We start from the raw sequence: 23,965 nt of genomic DNA on the forward strand, positions 1-23,965 counted from the left end.
GCCTTGGCCTCCCAAAATGCTGGAGTTACAGGTGTGAGCCACTGTGCCCGGCCCATCATCTTAATTAATAACACTTATTGAGCATGTACTATGTGCCAGGCAGCATGCCAGGCACTTCACAGATATTGTCTCATTTAATGCTACAGCAAATTAGTGAGCCCGTATTATTATTATCCCTATTTCACAGAGGAGGAAGCTGAGGTTCAGAGAGTGTAAGCAAGTTGTCCAAGATAACACACCCTGGGAGCCAGGCTATTGCCATCACTTTAACATCCCTGCTTTGGGGGACTCTCAGGAACCGTCTGGACTTTATCCATCATGCAGGGCACCAAGAGCAAGCACAGCTCTCCTTTCTCACCTCCTCTTCCAATCCCTGGCAGGAGCCCTCCCCATTGTCAGAGCTATGCCATCCCCTGAAACATGCCCCCACGCCTTCCCAGGGCAGCACCCTCACTGAGGACCAGGCTTGGCCTGTCCTTCAAGCCCCACCCCAAATGCCCGGCACACTGAGAGCATTCTCTGCCTGCTCTAAAGTGGACTCTGTCTTTGTGAGTCTGTGTTCTCTCTCCTCAGTGAGACAAAGCTCCTGCGGGAAGGACATGGCCTGCTTTTCTGTGTCCCCCACAGAGCCAGCATGGCGTGGGCGCCATGTTGCTTACTGGGGCATCAACTGATTGATTCATCTGTGGCTTCCCGGTGCTCTGGGCACCTTCCCAGTCCTCCTCACAGCAGCCCCAGTTGAGACACCCCCAGACTCCACTGCACTCCCCAAAGACCTCAGGGCCTCTGACCAGACACAGGCTGACCCAGGCTGTCCCTTCCCCACCCTTGGCTCCTGGAAGTGAGTGACACGGTTTGGCCCAGTTAATCTGGCTTCCCCCAAGTTCCTGACATAGTGGCCCCATGTGGAGTGGAAACAAACAGACCTGGGGGAAATTCCAAACTAACAGCATATTTCAAAAAGACCTTTGTTCAAATTCCAGCCTTGCTGCTTGGCTGGGTCACCCTTAAATAACTTCCATGAGTGTTAGTGTCCTCGCCAGTGAAATATGGATTAGAATGCACAGCGAATCACATAGCAGGGAGAAAATCTAATGTAATACCTAGGACAGAGGCATCATGACACCAGTTTCCTACATAGGGAACTCCTGTGAATAAAAGGGTCCCATGAGTGACCCTCCAGGCTACATAGTAACTGTCATCATCATTATTGCCCACACATCCCATGTCTCAGGGGCATGCTAGGTGCTTTATATTATCTCATATAATAGGTCATTCCGATTTTCCAATTGAGGAAACTGAAGCTTAGAGATGTTGAGAAATTCAAACAAGGTTACATGGGTAAGAAGGTAGAAGCAAGCCGGACCTGGTGGCTCCCACCTGTAATCCCAGCACTTTGGGAGGCCAAAACGGGAGGATCACTTAAGGTCAGGAGTTTGAGAACAGCCTGGCCAACATGGTGAAACCCCATCTCTACTAAAAAATACAAAATTAGCCAGGTGTGGTGGTGCATAACTGTAATCCTAGCTACTCAGGAGGCTGAGGCACGAGAATTGCTTGAGCCCAGAAGGCAGAGGTTGCAGAGAGCTGAATCAAGCCACTGCCTCCAGCTTGGGTGACAGAGGGAGATTCTGTCTCAAAAAAAAAAAAAAAAAGAAAAAAAGAAAGAAAGAAAGAAAGAAAAGAAAAAAGAAATGCTGAACCTCGGGTCCCACCCCAGACCTGCTGAATCAGATCCTCTTGAGTTATGGCCCAGGAATCTGAAGCCAACCTCCCTCTGACCCCTACTCCTAGGGATTCTGCACCCCCTGAAGCTTCAGAAGTGTTTCCTTGAAGATGGGGTGATGAGAGGTGAGAATTCCAGCCTCTGGGCCTGTGCGCTTGCTGGTCACCCAGCCAAGATGCTCTCCCGCTCATCTTAATGTGGCTGCTCATGCTTGGCATTTGGTCTCAGCCCAGATGCCCCTTCTCTGAGAGGCTTCCCTGACCTCCCGCTGTGACAGGCTATCCTGCCTCCTTGTTTATTTCCTTCATATGATCCTTCTCCATCTCTCCCATATTCACAAAGGCAGGAGCTTTGTCCCTCAGCATCCCTAGAGCTGGGTATGGTGCTTAACACGTAGGAGGCACTCAGTATATCCTTTTGTAATTTTTTTTTCATTTTTCTTGAGATGGAGTCTCACTCTGTCACCCAGGCTGGAGTGCAGTGGCACTATCTCAGCTCACTGCAACCTCCATCTCCCAGGTTCAAGCCATTCTCCTGCCTCAGCCTCCCAGGTAGCTGGGACTACAGGCATGTGCCACCACACCTGGCTAATTTTTGTATTTTTAGTAGAGATGGGGTTTCACCATGCTGGCCAGGCTGGTCTCAAAGTCCTGACCTCAGGTGATTCTCCCACCTTGGCCTCACAAAGTGCTGAGATTACAGGCATGAATTACCGCACCCGGCCTGTATATCCTTTTTCGAATGAATGAATGAAAAAACAGCAGCTTCTTGCCTAGTGCCCAGACCCTGGGGTCTCACTTCCAGCCAAAACAAGCTACTAGGCTCACCACCCTCTGGTCATACTATGGCACCTCCCAGCGATAGTGGCTCAAGGATAATAAATGTCCTTGTGATTATAGTTCAACAGGACACCTCCTGTTGCAGGTGGGGTCACATGTTACCAAGTAGTTTTGGGCATATTCTGGGTGCTCTAACCAGAGGAAGGGCAGCTGTTAATGCTGTTCCTCGAAGCATGGATTATCTGTGCTACCTACCTCAGGTTGAAGGGGTTGGGGGCTAACTAGTCCCTTCCTTCTACCAGGCAGGCAACCCCACCAGTAGGAGGCTCCCTGGCTGCAGGTAGCATCTACCAAGGCTGCTATGTGGCATCCGGACAAGGCATTAAATAAGATCTCACCACATGGCGAGAAAGCTATTTCCTTTTCAATTTATGGTATCTGGCTGGAATTTAATAAAATCATTTTGTTTTCATTGTGTTTATTTTTACAGTGGCCTTCTATTTACAGCCAGAGATACTCACTTTCCATTTACAGTTGGGTTATAAAGTTTCCTTTGAAAATAAATTTAAGTTAAAAAAGAAACCGGGTTGATTTAAAGAGTGTCAACCTAAATGACAGAGAGGAAAATGCTTCAAAAGAAAATGACGTTTATTAGGGAATAGGCATTGCAATGGGAATACAGGTGCCATAGTGAACTATGCGCATATTTAGGCAGGGAGGTAAAGGAAGACAAAGGTTTTTAAAGGAAAAATCAGGGGGATTGTGTAATTGTTTTGAGATAGTTATCCTCGGCTACAAGGATGAATAACAAGGGTGGTGCCAGTTCGAGGTTGGACAGGCAGTTTGTGGGACGATGTCCCCGTAAAAGTATTTTTTGTGTGTGTAAGGTTGCAATGGTCTTTGTGCAAAGTTATGGTTTTTGCAAGAGAAGAGGTCTTGCTTTGTCTCCCAGGCTGGAGTGCAGTGGTGTGATCATGGCTTACTGCAAACTTGACCTCCTGGCCTCAATCAACAGCAGGGACAATAGGCATGTGCCATGCCTGGCTTTTATTTATTTATTTATTTATTTATTTTTTTCGTAGAGATAGAGTCTTGCTGTGTTGCCCAGGCTGGTCTTGTACTCTTGGCCTCAAGCAATCCTCCTGCCTCAGCCTCCCAGAATTCTGGGATTACAGGCATGAACCACCATGCCCAGACTTGTAAGGGTTATTTTTGTGTGTTTGTTTTGTTTTTAAACAGAGTCTCACTCTGTTGCCCAAGCTGGAGTGCAGTGGCACAATCTCTGCTCACTACAACCTCCACCTCATGGGTTCAAGCGATTCTCCTGCCTCAGCCTCCCAAGGAGCTGGGACTACAGGTGCACGCCACCATGCCCCGCTAATTTTTGCATTTTTAGTAGAGATGGGGTTTCACCATGTTGGCCAGGCTGGTCTCGAACTCCTAACCAAGTGATCTGCCTGCCTTGACCTCCCAAAGTGCTGGGATTGTTAGGGTTTTTAACACAAGTGACTCCATTTTTATTCTGACAACTTTCACAAGAGAAATGTAACATAAATATTAAAGCATGTGACATAAATATATGGAGAAAAGCATAAAAACTGGGGAATGCGTGATCTGCTGTGCTCATTATGGTATAGGTCCACAGTCTCATACTCAGATGCGTTTCAGAAATTCAAATGTTTAGGATTTTACAAAGGCATGAGGGTTCATTTACCACAGATAACTTAACACCCCCGGGCAGCACCCTGCAGTCAGATGCATTCATTGCTCTGCAGCCAAACTTAGAAATAATCATAACAAGTGAAATAAATAAAGACCATGAATACTTTCCCAAGTCAGCTCAGGTCAGATTTTGCTCCCAAATAAGTCCATGTGATGACCTCACAGTTTGCTGCTGTATAAAATCCAAGGAACTTTTATTTTTTTCAGAGCTTTTTGGATTTCAGGAGCTTGGATAAGGGATTGTGGGCCTTAGAAATAATGCTAATACTAATATACCAATACTATATTATTAATATAGTATTAGGACTAATACTAATCCTAGCTGAAAGTTAATGAGTATTTCACTGTGTTCTGTGCTTCACTTTCCTTGTTTTCAGTTACCTATAGTCAACTAAGTTTCGAAAATATTAAATGGAAAATTCCAGAAAGAAACAATTCATACGTTTTTCTTATTTTATTTTATTTTTTAGGGATGCAGTCTTGCTCTGTAGTCCAGGCTGGAATGCAGTGGCATGATCACGTCTCACTGCAGTCTCAACCCTTTAGACACAAGCAATCCTCCTGCCTCAGCCTCCCGATTAGCTGGGACCAGAGGCATGCAACACTACGCCTAATAATTTTTTTTTTTCATTTTGGGTAGAGAAAGGGTCTCACTATGTTGCCCAGGTTGGTCTCAAACTCCTGGCCTTGAATGATCCTCTCACCTGAGCCTCCCAAAGCACTGAGATTACAGGTGTGAGCCAATGCACCTGGCCTAATTCATAAGTTTTAAACTGCACACTGTTCTGAGTAGTGTGATGAAATCTTGCACCATCCCACCCAGGATGTGAATCCTCCCTTGTCCCAAGTATCCACACTGTAGATGCTAACCACCTGTTAGTCACTTAACCGTTGGCTTGGTTATCAGGCCAGGCACAGTGGCTCACGCCTTTGTGTAATCCCAGCACTTTGGGAGGCTGAGGCGGGAGGATCACTTGAGGCCAAAATGGTGAAACCCTGTCTCTACTAAAAATACAAAAATTAACAGGGTATGGTGGCATGTGCCTGTAATCCCAGCTCCTCAGGAGGCTGAGGCAGGAGAATTGCTTGAACCTCGGAGGTTGCAATGAGCCGAGATCTCACCACTGCACTCCAGCCTGGACAATGGAGTGAGACTCTGGCTCAAAAATAAATAAATAAATAAATAAAAATAAAAGAAATAAAAATAAAGAGTTGTCTCGGTTATCAGATGGATTGTGTTAGTATTACAGTGCTTGTGTTTAAGTAACCCTAGTTTTACTTAATAGCATCCCCAAAGCACAAGAGTAGTTATGCTTGCCATTCCAATACGCCAAAGAGAAGCTGTCAAGCGCTTCCTTTAAGTGAAAAGGTGAAAGTTCTTGACTTACAAAAGAAAAGAAAATCATCTATTGAGGTTGCTAAGATCTAGGGAAGGAATCTCCTATCCATGAAATTGTGAAAAGTAAATTCAGGCAAGTTTTGCTGTCACATCTCAAACTGCAAGAGTTATGGCCACAGTGAGTGATAACTTTCATGATGATATACTGCTATAATTGTGCTGTTTTATTAATTACTGTTGTTAACCTCTTACTGTGTAGAATTGATAAATTAAACATTATCATAGGTAGGTACGTAGAGGAAAAATCAGTATAAATAGGATTTTGTACTATTCGCAGTTTCAGACATCCACTGGGGGTCTTGGAATGTATCCCGTGTGGATGAGAAGGGACTGCTGTATACCCGTGTACCAGATGAGGAAACTGAGGCCTCAAGCAGTTAAGTCACTTGCCAAAGTTATACAGCTAATTCAATGGGGGAACCTGAATTGGAAACCAGACAGGCGGGAGGAGGAGAGTAGGGAAGAGCCTGGAACTCAGACATAGCCACCCTCACCCCCACCCTGTGCCCCGCTGATGACCCTCACTCTCCTATTTGGATTGAAATGCTCACGTCAGCATCACTCCTTCGTTAGGTGAGGAAGGAGCACCGTCTCCAGATGCCCCGGGAGAACACCGCCCAGCCACTGCCTGTGAATGACTCTATCAGGTCATTAGCGCCTCAGAGGAACCCCGGCCACCCTTGGGGACCTGCCACAAGCTGCCAAGAGAAGCTGGATGCTTCACAGCCACAGTTTCTCTTAGTCTTCTCCTCTGCCCCCTCCCCACTAAACACACTCTTTTTTCTCTTTAGTTGCCATTTTTATTGAACATACAAATCTCGTGCCAGGCAGTGCTTAGCTAAACATTTTCTTATGCATTAGCTCTGTTTTTAGAAGACTTTTACATTTGAAAAATACAAGAAAATGGAGCCAAAAAGAAAAAAAAAGTAAAACTCCCTCCTAAAGCACTTTTAAGAGGAGAGTGTAAGAAGCAAAAGTTTTTCCCCTTCTGCTTCTCAAATTCTACCCCCTCCCCAACCCACAGAGGTTCCTTAAAGTAACTTTCTCAGTCATTCCATGTGCATATTGAGACATATCTATATTCTTGTCTTTATCTGTGATTATGTCTATAATCTAAATCAATATCTACCTATTTTGCCATCAAGCCACAAAATACCTCTATACAGTTGCGCAGGTAGTGCACTGCTCAACTCCCAGGGCCACTATTCACATAAAAGCCTTGCAATCCACTCACATATATTTTTCGCCTTACAAAAATGAGATGAAGGCCAGGTGTGGGGGCTCACACCTGTAATCCTAGCACTTTGGGAGGTTGAGGTGGGAGGATTACTTGTGCTCAGGAATATGAGACCAGCCTGGGTAACACGGCAAGAGCCTGTCTCTACAAAAAACTTTTTAAACTAGCTGTGCATACTGGCAAATGCCTGTAGTCCCAGCTACTCAGGAAGCTGAGCTGGGAGGATCAGTTGAGCCTGGGAGGTTGAGGCTGCAGTGAGCCATAATTGAGCCACTACATTCAGCCTGGGCCACAGAGCAGGACTCAAAAAAAAAAAAAAAAAAGAGAGAAAGAGAGAGATGAGGCCTTCCATATGGACATCTTTCTGGGTCATCAGATGGTCAGAACTTCCTCATTCTTTATGATTGCTGCCTATACCAGACCCTAGCATGGATGTATCTTAGTGAATCTAATCCTTCCCCTAATAAAGATTATCTAAGATGTTCCCAAGCTTTTTGATTTTTACGATGGCCTTTCAATACTCATAGCAGTCTTTTGAGGATAGCAGCATTACACCTATTTTAAACAAAGAAAACTGAAGCTCAGAGTGGTTGAATAACTAGCTCAAGGATGCAGTTACTACGGGGTAGTACCAGGATGCAATCCCAGGTCGGTTTGACTTCATGTTTATATAAAGCAGTTGATACTGAGGTTGGATCACAGCAACGCTCAGTAAGTCAAGATCATCATTCCCACAGGTTGATACTAATAAATATAATAGACAAATGGAGTCATTACCTTTGCCTGGAAGGGCAGAGGGAAGAAGAATAAAACTTACTTAGCACTCAGAATGTGTCCAGCACCTTACCAGATGTCCTTTTTTTTTGAGGCAGAGTGTCACTGTGGCCCAGGATGGAGGGCAGTGGCGTGATCTCAGCTCACTGCAACCTCCACCTCCCAGGTTCAAGCGATTCTTCTGCCTCAGTCTCCTGATGAGCTGGGATTACAGGTGCACACCACCACACCAGGCTAATTTGTTTATTTTTAGTTGAGATGGGGTTTCACCATGTTGGCCAGGCTGGTCTCGAATTCCTGACCTCAGGAACTCCTGATCTGCCTGCCTCGGCCTCCTAAAGTGTTGGGATTACAGACGTGAGACAATGTACCCAGCCACTAGATTTCTTATATACATTTTTTATTGAATTCTCAAAGAGCCAGACAACAATAAAGCCTGTTAGAAAGACACTGCCATCCCTGTGTATAAAAAGCTGAAGTTCAATAAAGGTAAAGGTCCCAATGTCACACAGCAAGTGGTGGATCTGCGATTTGAACCCGCATCTGCCTTGCTTGTATTTCTAGTGGATACAGAATTCAGCCCACAAACCCAGGTGTGTGTGAATATAACTATTTTTCTGCAAGTGAACTTCGTTTCTTAATTTCCTTGCTAAACCTGCCTCTTGCCTAGTTTTTCCACCTCATTTCCTAGTACCACTACTTACCCCAGCCATACACAGGCAAAAAGCATAGACATCACTGGTGCCTGTTTCCCCCACTCCCCAGACCCAACACACCAAGTCTCATTGGCTCTGCCTTCAAAAATATCATCGTAGCCAAAGGCAACAGCTTCTCCCACTTCCCCAGCTGCCAGTTTAGCTCAAATCACCATTGCCCCCACCCCAGATCATTCTCCATCTGGCAGCCTGAGGGACCATTTACAAAATGCATATCCTATCATATCACTCTCCTGCTTAATCCCTGAAACCCCCATTGCCCTTGGAATAAATGCTCCTCAGTGGCCCATGTGCTCTCCCTCCTGTGGTCTCAGCCTTCTCTCAGCTTTTCTCTCCTTCTCCCTCTACTCTGCTGTTCCCTACTGGGTCTCTTCTGTTCCTCCATGCCCCAGCTTATGCTACTACAAGGCCAGCCCTTCCTCTTCCCTCTGCCTGCACTGCTTGCCCTGATTTGCAAGGGGGCTGTTTCTTTCCGCTTTCAACTCTCAGGCCACACAGCCCCCTCAAAGACCTCCTCCCTGCCTCATCACCCTGGGTCACTCTGAGCCCCTTATCTTGAGGGTCTTTTTAGCTCTGATTGCTGTTGGAAGTCATTTGTTCCATTGTCCTCCCCATCCCCTTTGAAGAACCAAGAGTGCTCTATGTCATGCCTGCGGAGCCACAGTGCCTGTAGAGATGCCAGGCACAGGGCAGATATTTACTGAGTGAAATGAATGAATGAATTTATGTTATGAGTTCTGTGTCTACTGGGGGAAGAGGGCAGGAATTTAACATCAGCCAATTATTTAATCTTAGCCAATTCCTTCCCTTGAGGGGTGTCTAAATTCTGGGGGACAGCAGAGGTGGGTACATGTGGTCTGGATCATTGATCCATGACAGCATCTGCTGAGATGTTCTCATTCCCTGGGACAAAAGAAACATCATCAGGTACATGGGAACAAGGGTTAGGGGGACGTCAGTTAACATTCAGCAGAGTCACCCACCACCAACCTTTAGCCCACTCTATTCTCCCACACTCCTGAGATCAGAAACACTCGGGACCCTGGGAGCTCCCTTTCCCAAGTCCTAGGAGCCAGACCCCAGTGCTGGCGTACATCAGCGGGAATGCGTTGCTGAGCGCAAGCCCCGCCAACCCCAGCGAGCTCTGCGGCTGGGAGAAGGTGCCCAGTACTGTTATGCAGCACGGGCTGGTGATTCAGAGTTTATGAGCCGCCTCATACCCATCACTTTGATGCTCACAACAAGCCCGACAGGTAGGAAAAGTAGAGTTTATGAGCTTCTTTTCACAACTGTGGAAACCAAGATCACAAATGGTAATAATGTGAGTTGCTCAGGTTTGCAGAGCAGGCATGGAGGCAAAGCTGGGACTGGGAGACTATTACATGGTTAGAGCTTAATAAATGGTAGGTGCTGCTGTTCCAAACAGGTGAGGACTCTCAGTTTGTGAGGACTCTCAGTTGCAAAGTACAGAAATCCATTTCAAATAAGCGTAAGCAGCCACATAAGCTATTGGCTGATGGAACTGAAATACCCAAGGTTTACCTGTTTCAAGCATGGCTGGAGCCAGGGACTCAAATGATATTAGCAAGATTCAGATGGTCAACACCTCTCAGCTCTATTCTGAAATCTCTGCCTTGATTTCACCCTCAAGCTTGCTGGCTCCAACGTGGGGGGGTTGGGGGCTTGGCAACTGTAGCCCCAGCCCACTAGCTTAGCCACTCAATGGAAAATAACATTTTTCTTTTTTGTTTTTTCTTTTTTTCTTTTTTTTGAGATGGAGTTTCGCTCTTGTTGCCCAGGCTAGAGTGCAATGGCACAACCTCTTCTCACCACAACCTCCGCCTCCTAGGTTCAAGCAATTTTCCTCCCTCAGCCTCCCGAGCAGCTGGGATTACAGGCATGCGCCAGTAGGCCCGGCTCATTTTGTATTTTTAGTAGAGACAGGGTTTCTCCATGTTGGTCAGGATGGTCTCGAATTCCCGACCTCAGGTGATCCGCCCGCCTTGGCCTCCCAAAGTGCTGGGATTACAGGCATGACCCACCACACCCAGCCAAAATTTTTCTTTCTCAACATTTCTAACCAATGTTCCAAGACTATCTTCACTGGACAAACTTGGTCACTTGCCCTCCCCTGAACCAATCACGCCAATCAAGGTGGTGAGACATGTTGATTGGCCAGATCTGGGTCATGTGCTCACCCTCTTAGCCAACCACTGTAGCCAGGAGAATTTAGAATTCTGATTGGCCAGGACTGAATCACATGCCCACTTCTGAAACTGACAATGGAGTCACCCTATGCTCACCTCACTCTCTGCACAGGCTGAAGAGGGAGAGAAGGCATTCCCTACAGTGGAATGAAGGTAGCCTTACCAGTGGAAGGGAGAATGGAAGCTCCTCTGGCAGCTAGAACAGATGTTCCCTCCAGATGCCTGGTACAGACCAGTAACCTTAGCCCCTTGACCAGAGAAACACGCCATGATCTCGCTCCCCTGCCACCTGATCCTGAACCAGTCTAGCTAATGACGCTAACTGGAGGCTCCAGGCTCGAGGCTCAGGCCAGAAACAGAGGCTGGCCTCTCCCTGCTAATGGCAGCAGGTGATGGGGATGAAGGAGGTGGCGGTAAATGTGATGGTAGCCTGGCTTCCTCCTCATGCAGAGAGGTAAAGTCCTAAGTCTCTAAGGAGTGGCCAAGGCAGGGGCTCCAAACCAAAAAAAAAAAAAAAAAAAAAAAAAAAAAAAAGCCATAGCAATGAGAGAAGGAAGAGGAAAAGAAGACTTGGGCTCAGAGAGGCTCTGGAATAAAAGGAGAGTCTCAGGCAGTGAAGAGATGCCAATAAACAAAGCTTAAAGGACAGTTCATCCAGGCTGGGTGCTGTGACTGATGCCTGTAATCCCAGCATTTTGGGAGGGCAAAGTGAGAGGATCACTTGAGCCCTCACTTCGAACTCCTCACCAGGAGTTCGAAAGCAGCCTGGGCAAAATAAGAACTTGTTTCTACGAATATATATATGTGTGTGTGTGTGTGTGTGTGTATATAAATATATATATATATATACACACACACATATACTACGAATATATACATATATATATATATATATGGGGGGGCTGAGGTTGGGGGGATCGTTTGAGCTCAGGAGTTAAAGGATGCAGTGAGCTATGATTGTACCGCTGCACTCCAGCCTCAGTGACATAGTGAGAACCTGTCTCAAAAAAAACAAAAAAAAAAACAAAAAAAAAACAGGCCGGGTGCAGTGGCTCATGCCTGTAATCCCAATGCTTTGGGGGGCTGAGACAGGAGGATCGCTTGAGGCCAAGAGTTCAAGGCCAGCCTGGGCAACATAGTGAGACCACATCTCTACAAAAAATGAAAACAGTAATGGAGCATAGTGATGAGCAACTGTAGTCCCAGCTACATGGGAGGCTGAGGCAGGAAAATCACTTGAGCCCAGGAGTTTGAGGCTGCAGTGAGCTATGATCATGCCACTGCACTCCTAAGTGTCACAGAAAGACCTTGTCTCAGACAACAAACAAAGTAAAAACAATTCAGACATGAAGGAAATACGCAGTACTCATCCCATACATTCATTTGTCCACTTGTTTATTTAACAACCTACTATGTGCCAGGTCCTGGGAAGACAGTGGTGAGCAAGACAGAGATGCTCTTGGGATTTACAATAGAGAGGAATAAACAGACACATCATTAAACTCATAATTAATCCTTTGTAATATGTGCCTGAAAGAGAAGCACAGGGTGTGGTGCTGTGAGGGCAGATTATTGGATGGCATCAGCCTGGGGACATATTTTTGGTAAGATCTGAAGCCCAGATAGAAATTACTCAAATGCAGGATGGAGAGGGAGAAATAATTGAGGCTGAGGGTGCTCGTGCAAAGGCCCTGAGGCAGGAAAGATAAAACAAAGCCTGTGCAGCAGAAATTTGGTGAGAAAGATCTGGAGAGGGGCTGGGGCCACATCACAGAGGATCTCGTAGGCCAGGTTAAGGACTTTTGCCACCATCCAACAAGAAGTTGCCCAAGATACCTGCAGACATATACAAAGGACAGTCTGATGTTCAGGGCACAGTTATAAAGCACCTACTGTGTATCAGATTGGGTGCAGGATATTTGGGATTCAGTGGTGCTTATAGTCTAGGAAATAAGAAGTCAGAAAATAAACTAGGCAATAAATATAAACAAGATATTTAGCATACTCACGGATCATCATAAGCTTAGCAAAGAAAGTGACTGGAGATGTTCAAGTGAGGTGAGGACCTGACGGCCCCGTGAAGGGCTGGGAGAAAGTGGTCCAGGCAGAAAGAGCATCAGCTGCAAAGGCCTGGCAGCCATAAGACGTACTCACCAGTGCACCCACACAGAGTCACATCCACAGGCGGGCATCGTGTGCCCATTTACATTCCTTGCTCTTCCAAAATGCGTCTGCGTCCACCTCTGATAACCTGGGATGCCCTCCACTCTCACCCCGACTTCATCACATACACACATACACCCTTTCGTAGGCTCACCCCACTCAGAGACAGCCCCCGCCACACCCCCATCATATGGCAACTAGCAAAGATCCTAAGGGCTGAGTGGGCAGGGAGAATGGGGATCTGGGGGAGGAGACACCGCCCTCTTTCCCTTCTTCACCCAAGAAGCCTGGGGGCAGCTCAGATTCGAGCAGGGGTGGGGGAACCACCAGGATGTCCATGCAACTTGGAGGGAGGCGTCCAGGTCTTTACCTTGCAGAACTAAATCCCAGTGTGGTGTTTGCTCAAAACGCCAGAACTATTCCTGGATGTCAGGTGCAGTTAATGGTTGCCGTGGCAACCGCCCATGCTTAATGAATAGAAGAGAGTAAAAGACGCCCCGGATAAATGTCAGGGCCCGGGATGGATTTGCTTGGGAGCAAATCTGTTAGTGCTGGGCAGAGCTGACCAGCGAAGGTTGAAATGAGCAGTCCAGGGTAGCTGGAGACAGATCCAGGAGGCTCTCTTCTCTTTCTCAGCTTAACATAGTCAGAATGCTAACATTTCACAAAATGTCAAAAAGTGTGGCTCTTTATACAGACAGTTAAACATAGGCTCCAGTTTTGCAGGTTTGATTCTGCACATGTTTATGTAGTTTGCAAGGAACAGAAATCCAAGCCCAGGTCTCTCAGGAGTTGAGACGTCACTCTTTGTTTTTTTTCTTTAACTCTTCCTGCATTACCTTTTTTAATGAAGAAAGTGTCACATTAGGGTCAAAAATAATATTTTAAACTCTGAACCTCTACACATTATATTGTCATTGTGCTATTTACATGCTGCTTACAGGATTAGAAAACAACTGGTTGTGGCTGGGCCACAGTGGCTCACGCCTGTAATCCCAACACTTTGGGAGGCCAAGGCAGGTGGATTACTTGAGGTCAGGAGTTTGAGACCAGCCTGGCCAACATGGTGAAATCTGTCTCTACTAAAAAAATACAAAAATTAGCTGGGCATGATGGCATGCACCTGTAATTCCAGCTACTTGGGAGGCTGAGGCACGAGAATCTCTTGAACCACAGAGGATGGAGGTTGCAGTGAGCTGAGATTGAGCTACTGCACTCCAGCCTGGGCAACAGAGTGAGACTGTTTCTCAAAAAAAAAAGAAAAAATAAAAGAAAAGAAACAACTGGTAGTGTCTGGTAATGAGGCATAAGTTAAATGCCGCGCAATGAGCATCCCTCACGTCTGCTGGAGCATCCCAGTGACCATGTGCATAGCTGCATTAGGGAACCATGTCAAACTCTGTTGGCCCATGAAAGTGAAGCCCAAGTCCAAGGTACAGACCAGCTCTGCACTCGCAGCTGCAGTCAAGGACTCAGGACTCACCATGGCTGTGATGCTTGCTTGTAGGGAGACCTCAGATCAGTCTCAGAAGGCCTCAATCCCAAATCTTCTAAGAGGAAATAACCCTCCCCACAAACCTTCCACATCCCCAAACCTATCTTGCCTATCCTCCAGGCAGGGTCTCAAATACTCCCCGAGGGCAAGTTTTTTGTGATGTGATGACAATACGGTGTGTCCATCTGACGACAGAGGCTGGAGCACCTCCTGAGGTCACAGCACTGCTCTCAGCCTCTGCTATGCATCAGAATCTTGGAGAAACCTGTTCAAAAACACAGGTTCTCAAAGCCTCTAATTCAGGGCTTTGTGTAGGTGCCCAGGAATGCACTTGTTTGTTTGTTTTAAGAAGAGCCCAGGTGATTCTCATGCAAGTGGACCCAATTTTTCCAGGCACCTCTGAAAGAGAGATGTCACCAGTTAAAAAGCAGCTAAGACCCAGGACCCTTGTTCTCTTCAACCCTTCTCCCCAGAAGCCCCAGAAGCCTCTGTGGTCTGGAAACAGGATGAGTTCTTCATGCTTTTGAATGCCTGCCAAGGTAGGGTTAAGAAGACTTTCAGACACTCTAAACAGTGAAATGATCAGGGTGACCACCCTACCCTCACAGATCTCCAGTGTTAGTAATACTAAGCTGTTAAGTAAGGAAGATCAACACACATCTGGTTTTTTTCCGTTGCATTTCAATGGTTTTTGTAAACGTCAAATATCAAATAATTTATAGTTGTCATTCTCTCTGTCTCTCTCTCTCTCTGTACCCCTGCTTTGCTGGTACCCCAAACACATGACTATTCTACCTAATTGGTGACTCCTACAGCAGTGCCTACAAAGTTTCAAGGTACTGTGTTGGTGAACATGCCCTGTGGCCTAGGCTAGGAAGGGCTGGGCTCTTGGCTGTGAGCTCCAGGACTAACCAGAATCAAAACCCTCAATAACCAAATAATGAAGGACCAAGGAAAACAGTTCACTCTAAACCTCCCAAACACATTCAATGGGCCGATCAAGCAAAGAGCTCAAAACCAGGCTCTTTAGAAATGAAGCAAGCCTATTCATCATGTGCAGAAACAGACAGGTAGCACGGACAGTCATTCCTCATTAAATTCCCCATACTCTGTTTTAAGGCAGTACCCTGTCTCGATGAGGCATACCTCTGTGGACTCTGGCTTGATCACTGTTCCACTCCCATCACCAGTGGCTTCTCCAAAAGGCCCAAGGTCACTTTCAATGATTCCTCTAAGACGCACTTTCATTCCTGCTCCTCCACAAGTTCCTAGCATGCAAAGAGATTTCTTACACTGTAAATCAGATTGTGTTTCTCATGTGCTGAAAACCCTCCAAAGCCTGGACCATACATGCTCCTTTTCAGTTCTGGATCCTGGCCTGTAAGAAGCTCGGGGATGTGTGCCTGCTCCTTCATGGGCCTGATCTCATCCCACTTTCCCCCTCACTCACTCTGCTCCAGTTGCCCTGAGCTTGTCTTGGTTCTAGAAACACACTAAAGTGCCATCCTTCCCCAAGGCCTTGGCACTTGCAGTTTCCTCTGCCTGGAAGGCTCTTCCCTCAAATCTTCCCATGGGTGGCTTCCTCTTGTCACTCAGGTTGACTGCTCAGATAGGCCCTTTCTGTCCACCCAATCTCACGACTGTCCTCCCCCACCCCAATCACATTCTCTCCAGGGTTTATTATTTTCATGGAACTTACCACTGAAATTATCTTTTCCTTTTTAGTGATGCATTTGTTTCATTTATTTCTTTGTTTACGCTAGATCTCTCTCCGCTAGAATATAACAGCCTGGTCTATTTTGTTCACTGATAAATTTCAAGTGCTGGAAACAGTGCTTAACACAAGCAACCTAGGTGCCTCTCCAGATATCTATTGAACAAAAGAATGAATCAGGGACCGGGTGCAATGGCTCATGCCTATAATTGCAGCATTTTGGGAGGCTAAGGTGGCAGACCAATTGAGGCCAGAAGTTTGAGACCAACTGGACAACATAGTGAGACTCCATCTCTACAAAAATAAAATAAAAAGATTAGCCAAGGGTGATGACATGCACCTGCAGCTCCAGCTACTTGGTAGGCTGCAGTGGGAGGATCACCTGAGCCTGGGAGATTGGAGCTGCAGTGAGCCATGATTGTGCCACTGCCCTTCAGCCTGGGCAACAGAGCAAGACCCTGTCTCAAAAAAAAAAAAAAAGAATGAGAAAAGAATAAATCAGGATGTGCATCAACCACAGTTCTTTACACCAGAAGAAAATGTTTATTTCTCAGAAACCGACTCGTTGTTCTCTTATTAGAAGCGGTAATTTGTAATTGCTATACCCTAAGTGCTTCATCTTGATCAGGGGCCAAGCTCAGCTCAGGGTCCTTGTTACTATGAATTCATTATCCAAATCCCTGTGTGCGCAAGGTTGCACGGACAGGCAAGTAAACTCTGTCTTAATATGAATATGTGCATTCATGACCGGACCAGTTATAAAATCATTCCCTACACAGGCACCCCCTCCCTACTCCACGCCACACCCCTGCCCCATTTAACACTCTGCAATTCGCGGTTTTTGTCTGACAGCCTGTTTCTGATTGCCAGCTCTTGTCAACACGTGACAATACAACGAAAATAGGAGGCAAAACGTGATGTGTTAACCACGGGTAGACAAGAGCCTGCTGGAGGGACACAAGCTAACAATGGAAGAAGAGAAAATTGACAAGAATGATGATGTGATAGACACATCCAACGATTTGAATATCAAAGGATTAACAGGAGCCCTTAGGAAAACTGATGACAGGCTCAAATATTGCTTGCAAAAATGACCCATTTTATGATCCTGCTGTGAAAGTCAAACTTTATGATCTTGTCAGGGAAGGGAAAGATTTCATACTGGACTACCATGCAATTTTATCAGAAAAATTATGCATGCCCCAACCCTGCCACTCCGAAATCAACAAAGCTTACTTTTTTTGTTTACCCTAGTACATAGTTAAAGAAGATCAGAAAAAAATCAGCATGTTTTCCTGAATTATAATTTCATTTTCAGATAAAGTTGGAAGCATGTTTTCGGACTTGATTGTTTACTATGAATAGGAGGCCCTGGGTTTTTTTTCTTTTATTTTATTCTCTTAAAAAAATTTTCAAAGTGTTACAGGTCTCATTGTCACCACTGCGATACAGATACTGTTATGGAAGCATAACCTGTGTTTCAATTTAGCCACTTACAATTTTCAGACACCATGATCGACAGTGCCCATTCTCATCTAGAAAGAGGCTTTAGTCCCTATTTTTGAGTGGACTCACCTGAAGGCTGTGGTCCTTGACCTTAGCTGCACAGTTAATCACCCAAGGAGCTTTGAAAAATCCACAACCTGGGCAACATAGCAAGACCCTATCTCTACAAAAAAAAAAATAATTTAAAAATTAGCCGGGTATGGTGGCGTGCACCTGTAATCCTAGCTACTCAGGAGGCTAAGGTAGGAGGATTTCTTGAGCCCAGTAGTTTGAGGCTGCAGTGAGCTATGATTGTGCCACTGCACTCCAGTCTGGTGACAGAGCAAGAGCCTATCTCTCAAAAAGAAAGGAAGGGGAGAGGAGAGGAGAGGACAGGAGAGGAATTCAGATGCCCAGATAAAGTAAGAATCCCTGGGAGCAGAACCCCAGCCTCAGCATTTTTCAAGCTTCCCTTCCCAAAGTAATTCCAATGTGAACCAGTGTTGAGAATCACTGTTGTAAGGCATCCTTATTCTCAGATAATAAAGATCTGCTGTAACAACAGGGGCCCAAACATTCTTAATCAAGGGCTTAACCCAAGTACTCAGGAAGCATAAACACAAATGATATTTGCTCTTCCTTCCTGATATCATAAAGCAAAAATCTTCACAAAAGAGTTCTAGCAAAAGACCTACAACGCTGGACCCTAGGTTCCTGTTGGCCTCTGTTTTGAGCTCTAAGCTGGGCTTTTGGGGGCCTGGAATGTGGTTGCACTGGCTGGACTCATGCTGAGATGGATGTCAAGCTCTGGCTACAGAATTGGCCCTGTTTATGGGTTGGAGCAGGTTCCAGGTACTGTGGCTGGGCTAGGTGGGCTGGTGAGGAGTGCCAGCCCTCACTCTGAGCACATCATGACTGTCCAGAGCCTGCTCTGAAGTGATGTCTCTCTGTTAGATTCGTGGATTCACAGCCACCAAAATCTGCCCCAGGACCCTCCGTGTGGGCTGTGCAGAGGAGATGGATGTGAGAAGACCATCAAGAGGCTCTACTGATATCCTCTCCTTCCACTGGAGGGGGGACATCCTGGGGAAACCTGTCTCCACTCCCCATTTAGGATCTCCCTTCAGGACTGCAAACTTGGAAAGATTGGGCCTTGGATGATAGTCTCACTTCCCCAGGCCTCTCTGCTCTGGATCCAGTATTTCTTGACTTGAAGTCAGATCCACTAAATTCAGAGCTGTCTTTGAATGACCCAGAAAGCTCTGTCTGGCCTTTGGCCAAAATTGGCATGGCAGGTTGGTCTAGGTCTATTCCCTCCCGGGAGTGATGGTTCCTGGGGCTCCTTGCCTGGGTTAGCACTCTGTGAGAATACACACGCATGCATGCACCCACATGCACAGGTCTGCACATGTGTACCCATGTCTGGGTGAGGGCAGGATGAAGAAGGCCATACCCTCCAATTTCCCATTGGTTTCCTCTCACCCCCATGCCCAAAATAGAGATAATGATATTAATAACTGCCCCCTGTTAACCCTCTTCCCAGTGCTTAGCACTATGTTAGTGCTATTTAGAGGATTTTGCAAGAGCTCAGGGTCTAGGGTTAGACAGGCTTTGGTTTTATGACTCAGCTTCCCCTTCTATAAAAGTATTTATTGGGCCAGGCACAGTGGCTCACACCTGTAATCCCAGCGCTTTGGGAGGCTGAGGCAGGCAGATCACCTGAGGTCAGGAGTTCAAGACCAGCCTGGCCAACATGGTGAAACGCTGTCTGTACTAAAAATACAAAAATTAGCTGGGCGTGGTGGCGGGCACCTGTAATCTCAGCTACTCAGCAGGCTGAGGCATGAGAATCGCTTGAACCTGGGAGGCAGAAGTTGCAGTGAGCCAAGATCGCGCCACTGCACTCCATTCTGGATAACAGAGCAAGACTCCATCTCAAATACATACATACATACATACATACATACATACATACATACATAAAATAAAATAAACATATTTATTGAATGGACATCCACATACATACTTCCCATGTGCTAAGCATTGCTCTAATGCACTTGACGAACACTGACTTTTCTATTCCTACTGTTATTCTCAGCTTTCAAAGGAGGAAACTGAGGCACTTTTAAGTTAAGCAACTTGCAGAGCTGGGATTCAAACCCGCTCATTCTGGCTCCAAAATCCATGCTCCTCAGCTCATCCTATGACCAACAATAGTGCCTGCTTCATGGGATTGTGAGGAATACCCAAAGAGCCTTTACCCAAGGCCTGGCAGAGCACATCTCAACAAACATGGATACTATGATGATTTCTTTTGAAACCCCCAACAGGCTGGGTGGTGGCTCACGCCTGTAATCTCAGACTTTGAGAGGCCAAGGCAGGCAGATCACTTGAGGCCAGGAGTTGGAGACCAGCCTAGCCAACATGGTGAAACGTTGTCTCTACTAAAAATACAAAAAAATAAAAAACAAAAAAAAATCCGCCTGCCTCGGCCTCCCAAAGTGCTGGGATTACAGGCATCAGCCACTGTGCCCGGCCCAATAAATACTTTTAGAAAGGGGAAACTGAGTCATAAAACCAAGGTCTGCCTAACCCTAGGCCCTGAGCTCTTGCAATTTTGGTGGCATGCACCTGTAGTCCCAGCTACTCGGGAGGCAGAGGCAGGAGAATCGCTTGACCCTGGGAGGCGGAGGTTGCAGTGAGCCGAGATTGCACCACTGCACTCCAGCCTGGGCAGCAGAGTGACACTCTGTCTCCAAAAAAAAAGAAAGAAAGAAAGAAAGAAAGAAACCCCAGCAATCTGGAGATCACTGGCTTTTTTTTTTTTTTTTTTTTTTGAGACGGAGTCTCGCTCTGTCTCCCAGGCTGGAGTGTAGTGGCGTGATCTCAGCTCACTGCAAGCTCTGCCTCCCAGGTTCACGCCATTCTCCGGCCTCAGCCTCCCGAGTAGCAGGGACTATAGGCGCCCGCCACTACACCCGGCTAATTTTGTTTTTGTATTTTTAGTAAAGGCGGGGTTTCACCGTGTCAGCCAGGATGGTCTCGATATCCTGACCTTGTGATCTGCCTGCCTCAGCCTCCCAAAATGCTGGGATTACAGGCGTGAGCCACTGTGCCCAGCCAATCATTAACATTTTCTAACTGAGGAGATCAAGTCCAGGCACTGTGACTCATACCTATAATACTAGTACTTTGGGATGCCAAGGTGGCAGGACGGCGTAAGGCCAGGAATTCGAGACCAGCCTGGGCAATATAGCAAGACCCCATCTCTACCTTGAAAAAATAAAATTAAAATTAAAAAAAGAAAAACTAAAATGAAGAGATCAAGGCCGAGGGGAAGAAGGTGTCTTGGTCCATTTGGGCTGCTATAACAAAGTACTGTAGGATGGGTGGCTTGCAAATAACAAATTTGTTTCTCATGGTTCTGGAGGCTGGAAGTCTGAGATCAGGGTGCCTGCCTGGTGAGGTGCTGGTGAGGGCCCTCTTCCGGGTTGGTGGGGTGCTGGTGAGGGCACTCTTCCAGGTTGCAGATGGCTGTCTTTTCACTGTATCGCCACATGGCAGAAAGAGAACAAGAGAGCTCTCTGGAGTTTCTTTTATAAGGACACTAATCCCATTCATGAGGGCCCCACCCTCGTGACCTAATTATGTCCCAGCAGGCCCCACTCCTAATACCATCATTGTAGGCATTAGGATTTTCTTTTTTGTTGTTGTTGTTGTTTTGTTTTGTTTTGTTATATAGAGTCTTCCTCTGTCACCTAAGCTGGAGTGTAGTGGTGTCATCATAGCTCACTGCAGCCTCAATCTCCCAGACGCAAGTGATCCTCCCACCTTGGCTTTCTGAGCATCTGGGACTCTAGGTGTGTGCCACCATGTCCAGTTAATTTCTAAACTTTTTGTAGAGAGGGGTCTTGCCATGTTGCTTAGGCTAGTCTTGAACTCCTGGGCTCAATAGATCCTCCTGCCTTGGCCTCCAAAAGTGCTGGGATTACAGGTGTGAGCCACCATGCCCTGCAGGCATTAGGATTTCAAGATAGGAATTTTGAGAGGACGTGAGCATTCAGTCCATTGCACAAGGCCATACAACTAGTAACTTAGTGGCTGGCCAAGGATTCAAACTGAAAGCTTGTGTTCCTACCAGTATACCACACTACCCCTCTAGAGGTCAGATAGGCACCTGCTGAAGAAGAAGCAGCCGATTTCTCCCCCAGATTGCAACCATCTGACTTACTTGTAAAAATCCACAGACAAGCAGCCTTATACCCCTTTGTGATTGCTGGTGACCACTTCCCAGGATCAGGCTGGGGCCCACGCTGCTGAGATCTGAAAGGAAATACTCAAAATAGGGACTCTGAGCCCCTTTTCAGCTCAAGTACCTGGGAAGCACCACTTTCTCCAGAGACAGACGACAAGGGCTTTAAGAGTTAAACATACAGGCCAGGTCCATGGTGGCTCACGTCTGTAATCCCAGCTCTTAGGGAGGCAGAGGCAGGAGGATAGCTTGAGCTCAAGAGTTTGAGACCTGCCTGGGCAATGTAGTGAGATCCCATTTTTAATAACAATAATAATAATAATAATTTTTAAATTAAAAAATAGTTAAAAATACAAACATCCCATTTCTAGATTCCCTCCCCATTCCTGCATGTTTGGAAGCTACCCAGAACCAGGTCAGTTCTTTCAGTTACCCCAAATCTGGTGGTCTCAAGGTTACTCCCTACCCTAAGAAAGAGCTGGGGCTGACCTTGGTCCATGTCCATGTGCAACTCAACCTCCTAGATTTTCCAGAGGTTGAGTTGTACATGGACATGGGCAACTGAAGGGACATGGAGAGCTAAAGGGACAGCTAGAAGGGCAGCTGATGGACCCAGTGATCCCTGTGCTGAAAAGACAGCTGGAAGGGCAGCTGATGGACCCAGTGATCCCTGTGCTGAAAAGACAGCTGGAAGGGCAGCTGATGGACCCAGTGAAACCACCGCAATAGGCCTTCTTTTATCCTACTAGCCTCTCTTCTGTTCCTCAAACTCACCAAGTTCACTCTCGCCCCAGGGTCTTTGCATTTCCATTTCCTTCTACCTGGAAAGCTCTTTCCTGGACTCTTCATATAACTGGCTCCTTCTCTTTTTTCAGGTCTGAGCTCAAGTGTCCCTTCTGCAACAACCCTATCCAATGTTGCCCTCCACTTGCCCCCCACCCAATGAAGAGTTGCTATCACATCATCCTGTTTTGTATCTTTCTTGGTTTTTTGTTTTTGTTTGTTTGTTTTTTGAGACAGAGTCTCGCTCTGTCACCCAGGCTGGAGTGCAGTGGCAAGATCTCGGCTCACTGCAACCTCTGCCTTCTGGGTTCAAGTTATTCTCCTGCCTCAGCCTCCCGAGTAGCTGGGATTATAGGCACGCACCATCATGCCCAGCTTATTTTTGTATTTTTTAGTAGAGACAGGGTTTTACCATGTTGGTCAGGCTGGTCTCGAACCCTTGACCTCAAGTGATCTGCCTGCCTCGGCCTCCCAAAGTGCTGGGATTACAGGCATGAGCCACCATGCCCAGCCCCAGTGTTTTGTATCTTTCAAAGCTCGGTTATATTGTCTATAGTCTCTCTCCTCAATGAGAATGCAAGTTCTGAGGATCAAGACCGTCTCTGTCTTGGGCATTAGGGAATCCCTAGGACCTAAAACCAGTCTTCACAACCCAGTTCTCACACTTACCTTCCCCGGTTCCCATCACCCCTCTCCTTTCACCTGTACCCACTGGATCTGTCCTCCAGACCATTAATCCTCTAAACACCTTGAGCTACTTTGAGTTCCCAAATGAGTTTTTCTCTTGTTCATTCTCTCATCATCACACATGCTATTCCCTCTGCTTTGAGAAACACGCCTCCCTTCCTCTGATTAACTTCTCATTAACCTTCAGGTCTCAGCTTAGACATAATTTCACTCCACGTGCAGTTAACAAAAATTATTCTGCTGAGTTATCAGGTGAGAGAATTTTTGGTGGTGGGGAAAGCACTTTTAATCCCGTCCATACTGTTTTAATTCTGTATGTACATCTATTCTTTTTAATTTAAAAGGGATTAACTGAATAAAGGGTAATGGACTGTTTCTTGTTTTCTTTGTATTATTTCTCTGTATTGAAAAAATATCGTAGTAAATGTGATTTTAAAATGCCAGTACCACAATGACTTAATTATTACAGCTTTATTGTATGGCTTAATATCGTGTAAGAAACCACCTCACTGAGCTCTTTCATTCATTCTACTGTGTTTTTTCAGCTAATTGCCTTCAGCTGCTTCTTCCTTTTTTTTTTTTCTGAGCTGGAGTCTTGCTGTCTCACTCAAGCTGGAGTGCAGTGGTGCCATCTCAGCTCACTGCAATCTACGCCTCCCAGGTTAGACAGATTCTCCTGCTTCGGCACCCTGAGTATCGGGGACTATAGGCGCCCGCCACCACGCCCAGCTAATTTTTGTATTTTTAGTAAAGACGGGGTTTCACCATGCTGGCCAGGCTGGCCTCGAACTCCAGACCTCAGGTGATCCACCGGCCTCAGCCTCCC

At 46.4% G+C, this 23,965-nt stretch overlaps 1 protein-coding gene and 1 non-coding gene across 4 annotated transcripts in view; one reads left to right on the forward strand and one right to left on the reverse strand.

The window, feature by feature from the left end:
• CACNG3 (calcium voltage-gated channel auxiliary subunit gamma 3) overlaps positions 1-23,965 on the forward strand; it is a 106,830-nt gene that overhangs the window by 60,064 nt on the left and 22,801 nt on the right. The window lies entirely within an intron of this gene.
• LOC129394340 (small nucleolar RNA SNORA1) lies at positions 17,348-17,480 on the reverse strand. Its single transcript, XR_008621543.1, has one exon. It is a non-coding gene; the product is annotated as a small nucleolar RNA SNORA1 (small nucleolar RNA).

The sequence above is a fragment of the Pan paniscus genome, chromosome 18 (genome assembly GCF_029289425.2).
Source record: "Pan paniscus chromosome 18, NHGRI_mPanPan1-v2.0_pri, whole genome shotgun sequence".
In the NCBI taxonomy this organism is placed as follows: domain Eukaryota; kingdom Metazoa; phylum Chordata; class Mammalia; order Primates; family Hominidae; genus Pan; species Pan paniscus.